Consider the following 10834-nt stretch of genomic DNA (forward strand, 5'->3'; position numbering starts at 1 on the left):
AAATTTCCGGAAAAAATGGTTTTGACGAAAAAAAGTGGTTTTTTTCAAGAAAAATTTGTAAATTTGAATGAAAAAAAATGATTTTTTTTTTCTGAAGAACTGAAAAAGTAATGTATAGTGGAAACAATCTAATATAATATAATGATAGTTGATACTTGATAATCATATTACATGTATATATTATATATACCATACCGCCCATGCCTAACTTAAAGTCTGTAGTGGATAAATCTAGAGGATTCTGTACTTGGTTTATAAATAATTTTAATTTGTAATATTAACTACTTAAGTACTAACCATTAAGTAATTACTAATTAGTTATTTATATTATTTTATATTTAAATATATATTTAATATATTTTATTACCAACTCACTAAGTTTGAAAATATAAAAACTATCAAATAGTTACTATAGTCATCACTCACCACTCACCAGTCACTGTAATATAATTTATAAAGGCTATCAGCCAGTTACTATAATACGTTATTAGTTATTACAAATATAAATAGACAAAATAAGTATACAGTTTTTAACATTTAAAAATTCATGTGATTTATTTTCGGGGAAATACACTCTCCCACATAAATACCAATTTGATATGGAACTACGTTATTTTTAAAACAAATATCGAAATATCCATATTAATATTTTAAATTTTAAGACAATAATACATTGGTAACCGTATTGGCAAATGTGAAATGACAATGACAGGTTTCCTTCTCTATTTTTTAAAATGGTTTTTTTTTACACAGATTTTTTGAATTTTTAAACTTAAATATTTTATTTTTATTTTCCAAAAATTCAATTTTTTTCGGAAATGTACTTTTTTAATATTCTCTAATTTTTCCACGTTTTCCGAGGCTCTGGGAAAAAAACCGTATTTTTCCCGAATTTTTCCGGCATTTTGATCTCTATTTGTATATATTATATAGATAAATATTATAATTTCTGTCTGTAGTTTATAGACCCAAAATGTAGTAGACTGTTTTCAGTAAAAGTTATATCAATAGATTCCTATTGAGAATTGGAGGGTGTTAATAGCATAATTTTAGACAGCTAAAGGGTAGCTCACATTCCTGGATGTTTAACATTGAGTGGGGTCTAGTAGAATACAACATAACTTGCATGTAACAGTCCTATTTCAAATTTTCTGAATCTTGCATTCTTACGTATATATCCTACCTATATAGGTTTTGGGAACCTACTACGAAATATTATAAACATACATATTTTTAAAAACTATTTTAATTAATGTTTAAATACGATTTAACTAATGATTAAATATTTTAATTTAGCGTAAAAAAAAAAAAATAAAAAAATGATTCATAGAAAGTATTCAACACGATATACCAGCATACGGCCTTCGACCGACGGACCGACAGCAAAGAAGTAATAACAGCTTTCAATCGGGTTATTAAATATTACCAATACGGCTACTCGGCAGTCGGGCAGTGTATATTATTATTTCGAGACAGGAGTTTATGAACTCTCCGTCACCATAATATACATTAAGCATTTTTTTTTTTAATTACCAAAATATTACATGAGGGATTTCAATCGTGAATTGCATTTGATCTGGCTGATCAACCATGCATAAAATTGGATTTTCTTTCAAATTCTCAATTATCTATCTTCCAATTTTGGTGAAATTCAATAAATAATACCCGTAGACACTTGGAATTTATATCATAAGTTTATTTTATTGATTCCTATGCTCGATAAAGTTTTAAAAATATATTGACTGTTTTCGAAATTTTCAGTTTTCAATTTTTTTCTTCATACGTCGATAAAAGTTAATTATATGATTCGTAATTACTATAGCATTTGAAAAATATTAAAATAGTTACTATATTATAACAGTGGCCTTATATTAAATATCCATGTTTTTTTACCCAACAAATACAATTTAATTGAGATGTATAGAAAAAAAAATTTAAAAAAATTTAAAACGAAAATTTCCGTAAACGTTTCGAAAACAGTCGATATATATTTTGAAAATTTTACCACAAATTGGAATTGTCCTTGAAAAGGAATTGAAAAATATATAAGTTTCAAGCGTCTACCAACTCTTATGGTGGTTTATAACAATAACCTGTATCGAATGATATGCAGATATTATTAAGTAAACACACTAGGTATACAAAAACAATTTAACATGTGGTCCAAACTACGAAAGAAACATATAACCAGCATTTACTACTAAATTGCAATGAAAAATGTGATAAATGTTCACAGAGTGAATCACATTGCGAGTTCCAAATAATTTATCATAGAAATATTGATTTCAAATTGATCATATCAACTACAGTGACTCACTCGATGACGAGAGGCACTCTAGAAACATATAAAATAACAAATAATTAATAGATAATATTATGTTTATGGGCTGGATACAACTTTTTATTTCATTTTTAAAAGTTATAATTGTTGCGTTACAGCACCTTGTTGACCCCATGCACCGGAGAAAATAACAAGTAGACCACGTTAGTTGTATAAATATGCAATATTATATATTTGTATATAGGGATCCAAATTTTCGAAAAAAAAAAGTTTTCCCGTTTTTTTCGGAAAAATTGTGAAAAATTGGTTTCATTTAAAATTTCCGGAAAAAATAGTTTTGACGAAAAAAAGTGGTTTTTTTCATGAAAAATTTGTAAATTTGAATGAAAAACAAATGATTTTTTTTTTCTGAAGAACTGAAAAAGTAATGTATAGTGGAAAAAATCTAGAGGATTCTATACTCGGTTTATAAATAATTTTAATTTGTAATATTAACTACTTAAGTACTGACTATTAAGTATTTACTAATTAGTTATTTATATTATTTTATATTTAAATATATATTTAATATATTTTGTTACCAACTCACTAAGTTTGAAAATATAAAAACTATCAAATAGTTACTATAGTCATCACTCACCGCTCACCAGTCACTGTAATATAATTTATAAACCTATCAGCCAGTTACTATAATACGTTATTAGTTATTACAAATATAAATAGACAAAATAAGTATACATTTTTTAACATTTAAAAATTCATGTGATTTATTTTCGGGGAAATACACTCTCCCACATAAATACCTAGTGTTGTTAAAATACGGTATTTTATTTTATTTTTGTATTATACTGTATTATACCTTGTATTATACCGGTATTAAACTTTGTATAATACTATTGTATTTAAGTAGGATATAATAATTTTTGTATTATACCGTATTATACACATTTTATACGGTATAAAATCCTGTATTTAAATATATAATATACAATTATACAATTTAAACTTGATTACTCAACCATTGTCCATTTCCTATTTGAAAATTGAGTCTTATTAATACAAATAAAATAGACAATAGTAATATAAATTAATAATAATATAAATTAAATTCAAAAGTAATAACAAAGTCAACAAGTTAAGTAATAATTAACAATGTTAATAAACATAAATAACTCTTTTGGTTTTTTTTTCTAAATAATAACTAAAATAAATGTTTAATGTAAAATATTAAATAAGTAACAAAAGTAAATAGTAATCCTTTATAGGTTATAGTAACAATTTTAACACTTAAGTCTTTTAGTTTCCTGTTTAGTATAAAAAAAAAATAATAGAAAATAAAATAAAACCTTTTTTGTTTGTAAATACAAAATAAATAATAATAGATTTTTAATAATCGTCTTCAGAATCAGATTAACCACTTAGCGAAAAAAAAAGTTTTATACAGATTTTATACCATTGAATAAAATAATTCTATACAGCGTGTATAATACCAGTATAATACAATTTTATACATTTGTATTATACAAATTTACATCACTATTAAAATACCAATTTGATATGGAACTACGTTATTTTTAAAACAAATATTGAAATATCCATATTAATATTTTAAATTTTAAGACAATAATACATTGGTAACCGTATTGGCAAATGTGAAATGACAATGACAGGTTTCCTTCTCTATTTTTTAAAATGGTTTTTTTTTACACAGATTTTTTGAATTTTTAAACTTAAATATTTTATTTTTATTTTCCAAAAATTCAATTTTTTTCGGAAATGTACTTTTTTAATATTCTCTAATTTTTCCACGTTTTCCGAGGCTCTGGGAAAAAAACCGTATTTTTCCCGAATTTTTCCGGCATTTTGATCTCTATTTGTATATATTATATAGATAAATATTATAATTTCTGTCTGTAGTTTATAGACCCAAAATGTAGTAGACTGTTTTCAGTAAAAGTTATATCAATAGATTCCTATTGAGAATTGGAGGGTGTTAATAGCATAATTTTTAGACAGCTAAAGGGTAGCTCACATTTCCTGGATGTTTAACATTGGAGTGGGGTCTAGTAGAATACAACATAACTTGCATGTAACAGTCCTATTTCAAATTTTCTGAATCTTGCATTCTTACGTATATATCCTACCTATATAGGTTTTGGGAACCTACTACGAAATATTATAAACATACATATTTTTAAAAACTATTTTAATTAATGTTTAAATACGATTTAACTAATGATTAAATATTTTAATTTAGCGTAAAAAAAAAAAAATAAAAAAATGATTCATAGAAAGTATTCAACACGATATACCAGCATACGGCCTTCGACCGACGGACCGACAGCAAAGAAGTAATAACAGCTTTCAATCGGGTTATTAAATATTACCAATACGGCTACTCGGCAGTCGGGCAGTGTATATTATTATTTCGAGACAGGAGTTTATGAACTCTCCGTCACCATAATATACATTAAGCATTTTTTTTTTTAATTACCAAAATATTACATGAGGGATTTCAATCGTGAATTGCATTTGATCTGGCTGATCAACCATGCATAAAATGGAATTTTCCACATTGCCTACCGGGGTGTGGCCGAGTTGCACTTACTGTATCGAGTTACACCCGAAATGAGTTGTACAATCAAAATTTTTTTTTTATTGTTGTCATCATTTACGTACAACAAAGTGTGCGGGAAGAGCTAGTTATTTATAAAAATTATTATGACTTTAATTTTATTTTTCCATATTATAATTAACATTTAACAACCCGATTGTGAGTTGATAATTGTTATTACGTCTTCAGTGTCGGTCAAAATTGGATTTTCTTTCAAATTCTCAATTATCTATCTTCCAATTTTGGTGAAATTCAATAAATAATACCCGTAGACACTTGGAATTTATATCATAAGTTTATTTTATTGATTCCTATGCTCGATAAAGTTTTAAAAATATATTGACTGTTTTCGAAATTTTCAGTTTTCAATTTTTTTCTTCATACGTCGATAAAAGTTAATTATATGATTCGTAATTACTATAGCATTTGAAAAATATTAAAATAGTTACTATATTATAACAGTGGCCTTATATTAAATATCCATGTTTTTTTACCCAACAAATAAAATTTAATTGAGATGTATAGAAAAAAAAATTTAAAAAAATTTAAAACGAAAATTTCCGTAAACGTTTCGAAAACAGTCGATATATATTTTGAAAATTTTACCACAAATTGGAATTGTCCTTGAAAAGGAATTGAAAAATATATAAGTTTCAAGCGTCTACCAACTCTTATGGTGGTTAATAACAATAACCTGTATCGAATGATATGCAGATATTATTAAGTAAACACACTAGGTATACAAAAACAATTTAACATGTGGTCCAAACTACGAAAGAAACATATAACCAGCATTTACTACTAAATTGCAATGAAAAATGTGATAAATGTTCACAGAGTGAATCACATTGCGAGTTCCAAATAATTTATCATAGAAATATTGATTTCAAATTGATCATATCAACTACAGTGACTCACTCGATGACGAGAGGCACTCTAGAAACATATAAAATAACAAATAATTAATAGATAATATTATGTTTATGGGCTGGATACAACTTTTTATTTCATTTTTAAAAGTTATAATTGTTGCGTTACAGCACCTTGTTGACCCCATGCACCGGAGAAAATAACAAGTAGACCACGTTAGTTGTATAAATATGCAATATTATATATTTGTATATAGGGATCCAAATTTTCGAAAAAAAAAAGTTTTCCCGTTTTTTTCGGAAAAATTGTGAAAAATTGGTTTCATTTAAAATTTCCGGAAAAAATGGTTTTGACGAAAAAAAGTGGTTTTTTTCATGAAAAATTTGTAAATTTGAATGAAAAACAAATGATTTTTTTTTTTCTGAAGAACTGAAAAAGTAATGTATAGTGGAAAAAATCTAGAGGATTCTATACTCGGTTTATAAATAATTTTAATTTGTAATATTAACTACTTAAGTACTGACTATTAAGTATTTACTAATTAGTTATTTATATTATTTTATATTTAAATATATATTTAATATATTTTGTTACCAACTCACTAAGTTTGAAAATATAAAAACTATCAAATAGTTACTATAGTCATCACTCACCGCTCACCAGTCACTGTAATATAATTTATAAACCTATCAGCCAGTTACTATAATACGTTATTAGTTATTACAAATATAAATAGACAAAATAAGTATACATTTTTTAACATTTAAAAATTCATGTGATTTATTTTCGGGGAAATACACTCTCCCACATAAATACCTAGTGTTGTTAAAATACGGTATTTTATTTTATTTTTGTATTATACTGTATTATACCTTGTATTATACCGGTATTAAACTTTGTATAATACTATTGTATTTAAGTAGGATATAATAATTTTTGTATTATACCGTATTATACACATTTTATACGGTATAAAATCCTGTATTTAAATATATAATATACAATTATACAATTTAAACTTGATTACTCAACCATTGTCCATTTCCTATTTGAAAATTGAGTCTTATTAATACAAATAAAATAGACAATAGTAATATAAATTAATAATAATATAAATTAAATTCAAAAGTAATAACAAAGTCAACAAGTTAAGTAATAATTAACAATGTTAATAAACATAAATAACTCTTTTGGTTTTTTTTTCTAAATAATAACTAAAATAAATGTTTAATGTAAAATATTAAATAAGTAACAAAAGTAAATAGTAATCCTTTATAGGTTATAGTAACAATTTTAACACTTAAGTCTTTTAGTTTCCTGTTTAGTATAAAAAAAAAATAATAGAAAATAAAATAAAACCTTTTTTGTTTGTAAATACAAAATAAATAATAATAGATTTTTAATAATCGTCTTCAGAATCAGATTAACCACTTAGCGAAAAAAAAAGTTTTATACAGATTTTATACCATTGAATAAAATAATTCTATACAGCGTGTATAATACCAGTATAATACAATTTTATACATTTGTATTATACAAATTTACATCACTATTAAAATACCAATTTGATATGGAACTACGTTATTTTTAAAACAAATATTGAAATATCCATATTAATATTTTAAATTTTAAGACAATAATACATTGGTAACCGTATTGGCAAATGTGAAATGACAATGACAGATTTCCTTCTCTATTTTTTAAAATGGTTTTTTTTTACACAGATTTTTTGAATTTTTAAACTTAAATATTTTATTTTTATTTTCCAAAAATTCAATTTTTTTCGGAAATGTATTTTTTTAATATTCTCTAATTTTTCCACGTTTTCCGAGGCTCTGGGAAAAAAACCGTTTTTTTTCCCGAATTTTTCCGGCATTTTGATCTCTATTTGTATATATTATATAGATGAATATTATAATGTCTGTCTGTAGTTTATAGACCCAAAATGTACTAGACTGTTTTCAGTAAAAGTTATATCAATAGATTCCTATTGAGAATTGGAGGGTGTTTATAGAATAATTTTTAGACAGCGTAAGGGTAGCTCACATTTCGTGGATGTTTAACATTGGAGTAGGGTCTAGTAGAATACAACATAACTTGCATGTAACAGTCCTATTTCAAATTTTCTGAATCTTGAATTCTTACGTATATATCCTACCTATATAGGTTTAGGGAACCTACTACGAAATATTATAAACATACATATTTTTAAAAACTATTTTAATTAATGTTTAAATACGATTTAACTAATGATTAAATATTTTAATTTAGCGTAAAAAAAAAAAAAATAAAAAAATGATTCATAGAAAGTATTCAACACGATATACCAGCATACGGCCTTCGACCGACGGACCGACAGCAAAGAAGTAATAACAGCTTTCAATCGGGTTATTAAATATTACCAATACGGCTACTCGGCAGTCGGGCAGTGTATATTATTATTTCGAGACAGGAGTTTATGAACTCTCCGTCACCATAATATACATTAAGCATTTTTTTTTTTTAATTACCAAAATATTACATGAGGGATTTCAATCGTGAATTGCATTTGATCTGGCTGATCAACCATGCATAAAATGGAATTTTCCACATTGCCTACCGGGGTGTGGCCGAGTTGCACTTACTGTATCGAGTTACACCCGAAATGAGTTGTACAATCAAAATTTTTTTTTTATTGTTGTCATCATTTACGTACAACAAAGTGTGCGGGAAGAGCTAGTTATTTATAAAAATTATTATGACTTTAATTTTATTTTTCCATATTATAATTAACATTTAACAACCCGATTGTGAGTTGATAATTGTTATTACGTCTTCAGTGTCGGTCAAAATTGGATTTTCTTTCAAATTCTCAATTATCTATCTTCCAATTTTGGTGAAATTCAATAAATAATACCCGTAGACACTTGGAATTTATATCATAAGTTTATTTTATTGATTCCTATGCTCGATAAAGTTTTAAAAATATATTGACTGTTTTCGAAATTTTCAGTTTTCAATTTTTTTCTTCATACGTCGATAAAAGTTAATTACATGATTCGTAATTACTATAGCATTTGAAAAATATTAAAATAGTTACTATATTATAACAGTGGCCTTATATTAAATATCCATGTTTTTTTACCCAACAAATAAAATTTAATTGAGATGTATAGAAAAAAAAATTTAAAAAAATTTAAAACGAAAATTTCCGTAAACGTTTCGAAAACAGTCGATATATATTTTGAAAATTTTACCACAACTTGGAATTGTCCTTGAAAAGGAATTGAAAAATATATAAGTTTCAAGCGTCTACCAACTCTTATGGTGGTTAATAACAATAACCTGTATCGAATGATATGCAGATATTATTAAGTAAACACACTAGGTATACAAAAACAATTTAACATGTGGTCCAAACTACGAAAGAAACATATAACCAGCATTTACTACTAAATTGCAATGAAAAATGTGATAAATGTTCACAGAGTGAATCACATTGCGAGTTCCAAATAATTTATCATAGAAATATTGATTTCAAATTGATCATATCAACTACAGTGACTCACTCGATGACGAGAGGCACTCTAGAAACATATAAAATAACAAATAATTAATAGATAATATTATGTTTATGGGCTGGATACAACTTTTTATTTCATTTTTAAAAGTTATAATTGTTGCGTTACAGCACCTTGTTGACCCCATGCACCGGAGAAAATAACAAGTAGACCACGTTAGTTGTATAAATATGCAATATTATATATTTGTATATAGGGATCCAAATTTTCGAAAAAAAAAAGTTTTCCCGTTTTTTTCGGAAAAATTGTGAAAAATTGGTTTCATTTAAAATTTCCGGAAAAAATGGTTTTGACGAAAAAAAGTGGTTTTTTTCATGAAAAATTTGTAAATTTGAATGAAAAACAAATGATTTTTTTTTTCTGAAGAACTGAAAAAGTAATGTATAGTGGAAAAAATCTAGAGGATTCTATACTCGGTTTATAAATAATTTTAATTTGTAATATTAACTACTTAAGTACTGACTATTAAGTATTTACTAATTAGTTATTTATATTATTTTATATTTAAATATATATTTAATATATTTTGTTACCAACTCACTAAGTTTGAAAATATAAAAACTATCAAATAGTTACTATAGTCATCACTCACCGCTCACCAGTCACTGTAATATAATTTATAAACCTATCAGCCAGTTACTATAATACGTTATTAGTTATTACAAATATAAATAGACAAAATAAGTATACAGTTTTTAACATTTAAAAATTCATCTGATTTATTTTCGGGGAAATACACTCTCCCACATAAATACCAATTTGATATGGAACTACGTTATTTTTAAAACAAATATCGAAATATCCATATTAATATTTTAAATTTTAAGACAATAATACATTGGTAACCGTATTGGCAAATGTGAAATGACAATGACAGGTTTCCTTCTCTATTTTTTAAAATGGTTTTTTTTTACACAGATTTTTTGAATTTTTAAACTTAAATATTTTATTTTTATTTTCCAAAAATTCAATTTTTTTCGGAAATGTACTTTTTTAATATTCTCTAATTTTTCCACGTTTTCCGAGGCTCTGGGAAAAAAACCGTATTTTTCCCGAATTTTTCCGGCATTTTGATCTCTATTTGTATATATTATATAGATGAATATTATAATTTCTGTCTGTAGTTTATAGACCCAAAATGTAGTAGACTGTTTTCAGTAAAAGTTATATCAATAGATTCCTATTGAGAATTGGAGGGTGTTAATAGCATAATTTTTAGACAGCTAAAGGGTAGCTCACATTTCCTGGATGTTTAACATTGGAGTGGGGTCTAGTAGAATACAACATAACTTGCATGTAACAGTCCTATTTCAAATTTTCTGAATCTTGCATTCTTACGTATATATCCTACCTATATAGGTTTTGGGAACCTACTACGAAATATTATAAACATACATATTTTTAAAAACTATTTTAATTAATGTTTAAATACGATTTAACTAATGATTAAATATTTTAATTTAGCGTAAAAAAAAAAAATAAAAAAATGATGTTCTGGCTGATCAACCA

The sequence above is a fragment of the Acyrthosiphon pisum genome, chromosome A2 (assembly GCF_005508785.2).
Source record: "Acyrthosiphon pisum isolate AL4f chromosome A2, pea_aphid_22Mar2018_4r6ur, whole genome shotgun sequence".
In the NCBI taxonomy this organism is placed as follows: domain Eukaryota; kingdom Metazoa; phylum Arthropoda; class Insecta; order Hemiptera; family Aphididae; genus Acyrthosiphon; species Acyrthosiphon pisum.